The sequence below is a fragment of the Mus pahari genome, chromosome 10 (genome assembly GCF_900095145.1).
Source record: "Mus pahari chromosome 10, PAHARI_EIJ_v1.1, whole genome shotgun sequence".
Classification (NCBI taxonomy): domain Eukaryota; kingdom Metazoa; phylum Chordata; class Mammalia; order Rodentia; family Muridae; genus Mus; species Mus pahari.
The window spans coordinates 43,966,472-43,976,097 of NC_034599.1; the positions used below are offsets into that span (position 1 = coordinate 43,966,472).

The 9,626-nt window shown below is 54.3% G+C and overlaps 1 pseudogene; it reads right to left on the reverse strand.

Moving 5' to 3' along the window:
• Positions 1 to 1,611: 1,611 nt before the first annotated feature.
• Positions 1,612 to 9,136, reverse strand: LOC115064840 (annotated as a pseudogene).
• Between the last annotated feature and the right edge of the window lie 490 nt (positions 9,137 to 9,626).

Sequence of the window (9,626 nt, forward strand, 5' to 3'; positions counted from 1 at the left end):
TCCAAACATTGGAGAAGACTGCTGCTCAACTGTGTCTTCTCACTGGCTTCTTCCTTCAGGTTCTGTCACTTAAGTCCACCAGATTTATCCAAGTGGTGTCTCTGTCTGGTATCCCCTTCCTTCCATCCATCCATCCATCCATCCATCCATCCACCCATCCTTCCTTCCTTCCTTATTTCTTTGATATCCTACCATTTGATCCAGGGATCATGACACACACACCCCAAAGTTTCATTACCCCTCTGTCCATCCAAGAGGTGTTCCCCTCAGGGTACCCCAGGTTGGGATCAAGTTATGGAGAAACCTATGGATGTAATTCAATAACCAACAAGCCCCTTCCTGCCTTGCTTCTCTGTACCCTGCCCTTTCTTCTTCCCCGAGCAAGAATAAATGCCAGATGCTTCATCTGCACCAACACACTAACCTGATGGCTTTAAATAAAATGAACCTTGCAGCCTGTACCCTATCATAGACCTCCCTGTCGGGATCCTGGCCAACTCCACAGCTTCCTGGCATCTGATTTTTCAATCTTGCCTTTCTGCTTGCTCCCGTGGCTGTGATGACTATTCTTCCACTGAACATGTCTCAGATTGATGATGGGTGGGAGGGGGGTGAGGCACAGAACAGCGGGAAATGGGGAGGTGGTACATTAATCCAGGTGCCTGGAGGGAGGTCGGCAAAGGCCTCCCACGAAGTATATCTATCCAGGGGTAGCCGGGGCTGCACACGCGGAGAAATATCTTCTCCCTCTCCTGACGTCCTTGGACCTCAGAACTTATCACGGAGGGGTCTGGCACCAGATCTAGCTGCTCAGGATGAAAGACTCACTTCCACCCTCAGTCAAAAGCACATGGTGTGGCAGCAAGAACTCCAGAATCAAGACTCACTGTTAGAAGCTAATGAGGACAGGGACACAGTCTACATCACCTCGCAAGGGTTCCAACACACAGGATTGCTCGGGACCCCACACATGAGGGTCCAGAGCCAACGGTGAGATACAGGAATAAGGCTGGAATAGAATGAAGGACACATAAGCAGTTCTTCACCTTCATGGTGACCAGATGGTGGCCAAAGCCCCAGGGACTTTGGGTGTCACTTCAGTCAGCATCAACCCTTAGACTGAGCTCAGGGGGCTCAAAGAACAACTACAGATGCCCACCCCTGCACATGGCTGCTCAGACACAGCTCAGCCATCCCTCCTTTCTTTCCATTAGGGACCCATCACAGGAGAACCCAGAACTCTCAGGACAGTTACATCTTTTGTGGCCTTCTTGAGTACAAAGAAAACTACGTACATGGACTCATTGAAAATTCTTGGTTCTGTAAGAAGGTTTGGGAGATTTAAGACCCCATAAAAGGCCAGGCATGTGGTACACAACCTTAACCCCAGCACTTAAGAGACAGGAAGCAGATGGGCCTCTATGAGTTCAAGACTAGCCTGATCTACATAGCCAGTTCCAGGCTAGCTAGGACTATGGAGTAAGACCTTGTCTCAATCAAATAAGTTAAATTTTCCTCAAAAAAAAAATCAGATAAAAAATACTTTATTTGTGAGTGTGTGTGTGTGTGTGTGTGTGTGTGTGCTTATGGGAGCCAGAAAAATACACACACACACGCACACGCACGCACACACACACACACACACACACACACACTAGAGCTTGTGAATTTGGCTGACTGGTGACAGTTCCAGGATTCAAGTCTATCTCCACCTCCCCTGGGCTATGACTGCAGCTGCATTTTGCTGAATTTGGTTTTTTTGTTGGTGTGCATGGCTTTTTACATATGCAGGTCCTCATGTTTGCATAGCAAGCACTTTACCAACAGAGCTCTCTCTAGCCCCCCCACACACCCCAAAACTGACCTTAAAAAGTGACGTTCCACATTAACCCCCCTTTCCACAGCACGTTCACATCCGGAATGATAGACCTATCTAGTCAAGGTTCAGAGGGGGTTTCCTCTTAAGGAAAGCGTACGCAAAAACAAGCACAATTTCATCAGTCTATTTTCTGAGCAGGTCAAGTACTAAGAAGACACATATCCGCAGTTGTTTTCTGTACTCTCTGGAAAAAGAAATGGTTACTTTTTTAGCTGAGTGCCACTTTCCATAAGGTACAGCTCAGCTCGGCCGATCAGGAAGCTTCCGGAGCAAGCTGCGGCTAGAGGTGATTATATCGGTTTCCCACCCCCTCAAGTTCCCCCACCTAAATGAGCAACAGGAATGGAGGAGGAGGAAGGGTGCACACGAAAGTGGAAAATCCATCCAAGGTCAGCAAATCGGCCAGCCGGAAGTTATGTAAAAACTTAGCATCCATAACAACAGAAAACCAGATTTGTGGGCGCAACTGGCCCAACTCAGGGAAGAAGGGCGAAAATGATGGGCTTATAGCTTATGGCAAACAGAAAAGGCAAATCCAATGCTGACTCCCTCCTCTTGGCCAACCTGTTGTGCAGGAAGGGTCCTCCTCTTCACTGGATAGCTACAAGGAACCATCACGCACTTTGCATCTTCCTCCCTTGGTGGGACTCAGTCGCAGCATTTTCCCTGTGTCACTACCTACCTCTGGGAGATATTGTAACAAAGGTGCAACTCCAGGTGAAGCATCAGTCCTGAACCAAACGTATCACAAGGACTCAAAAGTGGGAAGGGAGTTGCAAAGATGAAACCGGAAGCCAGAGGGCAGCCAAGGCTAGCCCTTATGATAAGAGATGGCATGAGAAGAGGCTGTACAGGCTGTAAGACCAAAACTCTTACATGAGTTCTTCTCCTTGAATTTAACTAAAGCTTTCTCTGCCTCGCAATGTGTCTGTCGGAAGAGACACTGGAGACTTATGGGTACAAACGGGACTTAAACAATAACCAACCCTGCTTTCATCATAGGCTGCCAACAGTGGGGGGGAAAAAAGAGCTAGTCTGATACCATGGCTAGATCCAGGTCAGAGGAGACCCTCAGCCTGAACCCCACTTTCTGCCCTTTTTCTCATTACTTTATTATTAAACAGTCACTCTAGGCAAAACAAAAGCGTAGTCCAAACCACAGGAAAGCCAGATGGAAGCCCAAAAGCAAAATGGCAAGGAGGGCCTACAGGCTGATCCCATGAGTTCCCTGATGTTACCGACAGGCACCATTTCTTTTCACTGTCCTCTGAAAATAACCGTGCCCTCCTATGCCTCGATACTGGGAAGAATGGTTTGGTGTGGTTTTTCAAGGAACACAAAGGAGTCAGGTCCCCAGATTCAGGATAGTCCAGGCATAAAGAAACATTCTGCGAGCCAGAGCATGGTTACAGGGCTGCTGCGGCAGGGGCTTACCTGTGCTGTTCCACGGCCTCGTTGTCTGGAAGCTCGACCCCACACACGCTGCACTGCTCCCCCAGAGGACGGCTCTCAGCCTTCATGCCCACAGCCAGCTCACCCAGCTTGCTGAACAGCTCCCTCTGGATGAAGCCCTGAGGCAGCAGACCCCCATAGGTGCTGAAGTCCATGGAGACTGCCAGGGCAGGTTGCACATGGAGACCAGATGTCACTGAAGACGGCATGCTCAACACAGCATCGGCCTTGTGGTTGGGCAGCACCGAGTAGATGCCCAAATGCTTCTCCACTGGGGGTGCCAGGGGCTCCTGCCGCCCAGGGGGTCCCTGGCCAGCTTCAACAGGAGGCGAGAGCTGCTCACCACTCTCCTCTCTCCCATAATGCAGCTCTCTGGCACTGGTGATGACGCTGCCTCGAGTCGGGGTCCCAGGCCCCTCTTTGCTCCTCTCTTCAAGCTTGTCCCCCATCCCTCCTGAGATGCTAGACTCAGCGGTCCCAGGGCTGTCCTGGCCAGGGGCTTCATCTACCTGCATCATTTCCATCTTCACCTCAGCCACCCCAGGGTGCCGCCCACCCCCTGCCAGTGTGGGCTCCTCGGGCCCTGCAGGTGGCTGAAGAGTTCCTTGCAGGAGTGACTGCCCTATACTCATCAAGCTGTCCACCGCTGCCTTGGTAGGACTCATGGCTGAGAGACCAAAAGAGGTGGAGACCGAGGGGCTCTGGTCCACCATGGGCCCAGGGAGGCTCTGTCCAGCCACACTGGCGTAGCCACTCTCCTCGCTGGAATGCTTCGAGATAAAGATGTTCTTGAGGTATCGAGCCTTACGGTCCTCTTCTTCTTCGCCCCCACCGTCAGCCATGGTGGCCTCTGTGTCATTGTCGTCGGACGCCTGGATGGTCTCCAGGATCTTCAGGCACTGCTCCTCCAGGTACTCGATCTCCAGAATCTCCGCTGCGTACAGCAGGTCATCCAGGTCCTCTGCCTTGGCTTGCAGCGTGGCCGTGTAGGCGTACTCCAGGATCTGCTGGAAGGTTTTTGGTGAGAGGAAGTCCAGAGTATAGTGCTGGCTGTTTCGGTGGAAGAGGATCTCAAACATCTTGCTGGTGCAGGCTAGCACCGTCCGGTGGGCATGGAACTCCTGGCTGTCCACCATGATGACCACATCACACAAAGTCCCGGCCAGTCGCATCTGATTGGCCTTGCACAGCAGCCCCGTGGGGTGGCTAGGGTTCTGAAGCTGGATCATCCCCATCTTTGTCAGATCCATGATGCTCCCCTGGGCTCAGGCATGGGGCTCTCTTTCCTTCTCTGCTCTGCAAGGTGGGGCAGGGTAGACTCCGGGGCCAGCAGAGGGGACTGGAGAAGAGAAGAGAAGACGAAAGGAGTGAACGAGTGACAACTTCCCCCAGTGTCCCTTAAAAATAAAAATTCAAAGGCTACAGTATGCCTCTACCCCAGAAAGATGCTTGGGGGCAGGGGAGGGGTAGCGGAAGGGGAGTGGGCTTCCTAGAAAGGTAGAATCATCCTTTCCAACAAGCCCAGGGTGCTGAGAGGAAAGGGAAGGTCTATGGTTCCCCATATGCTTTCCCCCACGGCTCTGAAGCACACATCCATTGGATAAATGAACTGAAGATAGCAATGAATCCTAGGCATTCTTCAAGCCTGAGAGCAGAGCCTTCCAGGGTAAGGCCAGTGTCCACCATGAGGCTTACAAACTTACTTAAAAGTAACGAGTTTTCAACCCCTTCCTTTAGTCAACCTAAGCGTTCGGCTTTCCTGTCCACCCCCTATGGCATCGTCAAGCTCTCATCTTCAACAATGTTTTTCTAGTTCCGGCTCACAGAGACTGGCCTTAGGAGACAACCAGATCTATCTAGCCAGGGCTGTTAAACATGATGGTGGTCCCCGATCTGCTGGCCATGAAGTTGTCTTCTCCTAGTCATCCTAGGCACGTCTCCTCTCCATCATCCGGGGGGTTTCTATGGCCTCTGTCCTTGCACTCTGAAGTTAGGGCCGCACAGGATTGGCAGGCCCATACTTAGGCTGTGACAAACACACCACACCACACCACACCACACTCCCCTCCCCCCGACACCCACCACATCACATTCTACCTTAAGTCATTTTTAACAAGTTCTTTAACGTTGCTGTATGTGTCCAAGGTGTGTGTGTGTGTGTGTGTGTGTGTGTGTGTGCGTGTATGTGCATAAAATTATACAAGAGGCTACGGCCTCCTCTTTTACTCCCAGCCCACAAGCCCCCCAACGGACAGAACGCTCTAAAATGAGAAAGTGGTAACACCATAGGAGGGTATGTTCCCAACAGCCTTGAGGGTGCACACCAGGCTGGATGCCTCCCAGGTGTTGGCAAGCCCGGCGACAAGGAGAAAAACTGACACTGAATACAGTTCTATAAGTGACATTGGCACCAGCATCTCTGGCGTGAGTTAAGCCCAAAAGGAAGGGAAGACAGGGCTGGAACACAAAGGCTTCTCCCAGAACCTGTTCTGGATGGGTGAGAGGCTCCCAACTCCGAACAGCCATTGGGAACATAGGCAGAAAGACCTAACGGGATAAGGTCCCAACCTCTGTCCCTCTCTAGCCAACATTTCCCACAGCCTGGGGAGAGGGTGGAGAGAGCTAGGCTCTCAGCCACTCTTCACAGAGCCTGCCTTCACCCTCAACAGGAGTCTTAAGGACTCTTAGGTGCAAAGCTCATGCAGGAGAGTTCACAGTAGTGGCTGGCCACTCTTACTGCCCACCCCGAAGTGGAAACGGAGGGCACCAACAACAGTGAGATATCCATTCATCAAAAGCTTCATGAACATGGTGTGCTTTCCGGGAGAGATCAGAGATTTGGAGAACTAAGGGGGAGAAGTCAAAATAAAGAAGGTTCGCTGCCCGAATACCTTCCCCCAAAGGAGCCTTTTGGGCCTTGAGGGAAATCAAGGTGCCCTCTCCTTAACCGGCGGCTCCGCACCCGCGATCCGACTGTCGCTAGGTGCAGCGATCAGCCGATTCTGGGCAAAGCCAGCGCTAACCCGCCAGAGCTCCGAGGATCGATGGCGCAATACACCCCTTGTTCCCAGAGACCCCCGCAGAGACTTGCATAGGACTTTGGCAAACTTGGAAAAGCAACTTTTCCCCAGTAGTCAGGTGCCTGGAAGAAAGGGAACAGAACTAAGAAAAGGGGGGAAAGTGAAAGAGACCGGGGAAAGGAGAAGGTCCGAGAGGGTTGGTCGCCGCTGCTAGGCCGGCCGGGCGGCGCAACCCCCCGGGGGAGAAAAGGATGCACAAAAGCCCCGAGGCGAGTGGTGGAAGGCCAAGTGAGAAGAGATCTCTGGGTCCTCCACCTTCCACCCAAGATCCGGATCCCCGGGAAGCCACCAGCAGGGTCCCCGACCTCCCGCACCAGCTGCCGGCGTGCCCGAGTCAGACACGCTGGGAGCGTGGCGGGGCGGAGGCGAGCTGGTTGCAGCGGTGCGCTCCTGTGCATTCCGGTGGGGTCCGCTGGCTGGCAGAATCGTGCGCATTTCGAGCGCGTGCGGGAGCGTGCGAGGGGCTGGACAAGCTTGCAGCGCGCCAGGGTGGGAAAGACATCCCGAATGCATCAGGTGCAAGCTGGGAACCCACCGTGTGCGGCCGGGAGCGCACAGCGAGCTCCCGCTCCACGGGCCGTTCCCACCGAGAGCCGAGGAGGACCCGGAGTGCCAGAGTCTCTCCGAAGCGTCCCTCTCTCCTTAAAAGAGGGCATCAAGTCCAATCAAAGAGAAGGGGGAAAAAAATCCCACCACGTTTTCTCTAAAGAAAACAAAACCCGAGCGGGTACCAGTCCCCTCCCACCCGCCCCCCAGGTTCACTCCTTGCTTCCTCGGGTTCTAGCTCCCCAGCTCGCCAGCAAATAAACACAAATAAATAAGACACAATCCTATCGCACGCCAAGCGCACCGGTCCGCATACATATGAGCACCCACAGGCTTTCTGCTCCTCCGCCAGCCCTTGCCTGTACAAAGACACCCAGTCCCCGACTACACGCGCCCGCAGCCCTGGCAGACCTCCCGGCCTGCCACCTCTCACCCGGACCGGACCGGACCGTGCCCGGAGAAGGAGGTTGGTGAAGCAGCTGCGTCCAAGCTGACAGCCTCGGCTCCGCTTTCTAGCTGACCCCCAACGGGCACCGGCGATCGCTGCTGCTGCTGCAGCAACCAAAGAACCCCGCACGAGCCCAGCGGCCGGCCGAGTGGCCAAAGCTAGCACCACCCGCCTAAACCTCTCCCGCCCCAGGGCGCCCTGGCGGGAGGCGGTCGCTGGGCGGTGCGAGTCCTTCCCGGGTTCCCTACACACATACACTTACCGCTTACGGAGCCTGGAGCTTGGGGTGGGTGTGCGTGCCTGGGGGGTTAGGGGTGTGCCTGGATCGGGGAAGGGGTGTTGCTGGGGAACTGTTGCTCCGGATCTCACGGCGGCAGCGGCGGCATCGCCCGGCAGTTCGCAGTACCCGCTCTCGTCACCCTTAACTCCTCTCTGCCGCTAGGTTAGCAAATCACCACCGGCTGCGGCGCCTCCGCCGCGTCCCACGTCAACGCCGAGCCCCCTCCCCTGCGAGGCCCCGGCGCCTCTCCATCTTTAGTGCTGGCGGCCGAGCCCGGCTCCCTGCCCACAGCTGCCCCCTCCCCTCCCCCTGGCCGGCCCTGGCCCGCCCACCCCGCCCCACCCCCGCCCTGGCAGAGCCCGTGCGCTCTCCCAGCCCTGCCCTCCCTTCCCGGGCGCTCCCCTCCCTTCCCAGCGCTCGGCGCTCCGGGCTTCTCCTGACATCTAGCTGCTGCCCGGGCGCCAGTGGCTACTGCTCGTGGCTAGGTGGAGAGGGCAAAAGGTTGCAAGGAAGAGGAGCCGCGGAGGAACTGGCAATCCCCAAGGATTCAGAAGGATATGAGGGAGAAGCGGTTCCCACTTTAGCCCCAGGTTTTTCATTTCCACTGGGCATGCGGTTTATCCCGCGACCCCTACTCCCCCAACTCCGGTGCTCAAGAGCGCAGTTTTGTCCCGTTTTTTATTATTTGCACCAGTTCAGTGTGTGACATCTGTCTTTTCACCTTTTCTCTGGATTCGGATTGCATCCTCCCTTACCCTAGACACTAGCTTTAAATGGGTCGCTTCCCCAATTCTAAACCAGGCCTCTCATGCCCGTCCGCAGGGTTGAGCGTTCGAGTTCGTGGGATTTGGCCAGATAATCCAGAGGGGCCAGTAGAAATCTGGCAGGAGGCAGCACCTTGGTTTTGCTATCTAGATCGTTGCACACTGTGATGCGAAGGCCTGAGTAGTAATACTTTCTCACTCCCAATCTCGGGCATCCTCCCCCCATCTTCCCCGGCCCCAGGAACCTGGATGGAAAGTTCTGAAGATCCTGCACCTAGCCCAGCTCAGCCTTCCGGAGCAACTGGAAGCTTGGAAGAGCGCTGGGCCGCTCCAGAGTCCTTTCTTCCCTCAGCGGCTGGCCCATTTTAAAGGGCTTACTTGAGATGACAAACCGTAGGGTAAAGAGACCAAAGAAAAATTTTTCCTCCTTCTACCCGCGGAAAGCTCCATCTCCTCCTTTCCACACGAAGCTGGGCAGGGAATTGGGGTTGGAAGGTACTTTTCTGAGCTCTGGCCTCTGTCAAAAGCCTCAGCGCAGTTTTGTTGGGGGTGTGGTGGAGAGCGCCACCCAGGGGTCTCAGAAAGTCACCCACACAGCCCCACCCTCCAGTCCTAAGATCTTAGTTCCAAGCTTCAGTTTAGGGATGCTGTGTCCTTGGCTTACCACGGATCTCCCACAGGACCCACAGAATCGCATCTTGATTCCCCAGGAGCTAAAGGAGAAGGGAAGTGGGCGGTGAATGGAGACAAAAACCCACGAAGACCAGGTGGCAAAGCTCACATACGGTTCAGCACGGGGGGGGGGGCTGCTAACGTGGTGGTCATTTATAATAACAAGGCATCCTAACAAGTGACACTACTCCCTGTTCTCAGATTAGCAGTGGGAGAGAGAAGTCCGCAGAACGAAGCACTGGGAAGTGAAGGAAGAAAACTACAATTGAGTTACCCTCTCATAGGCAATGAGATGAGGCAAGGCGAGATCTCTCCTTCTCCTCCTCCCCCACCCCCAGTCAGTTGGTATACAACAAAAAAGCAACCTTGTGTAAAGGCTACTTGATTCTTTCAAGTTAAGGCGAACCCTCTGTAAGAAGAAGGCGATTTGAGGATGTTAAGAAGGAACTGCCATCTATAAAGAAAGCAAGAGTGGATGAGCTGAAGGGAGCAGGAAAGACACCCG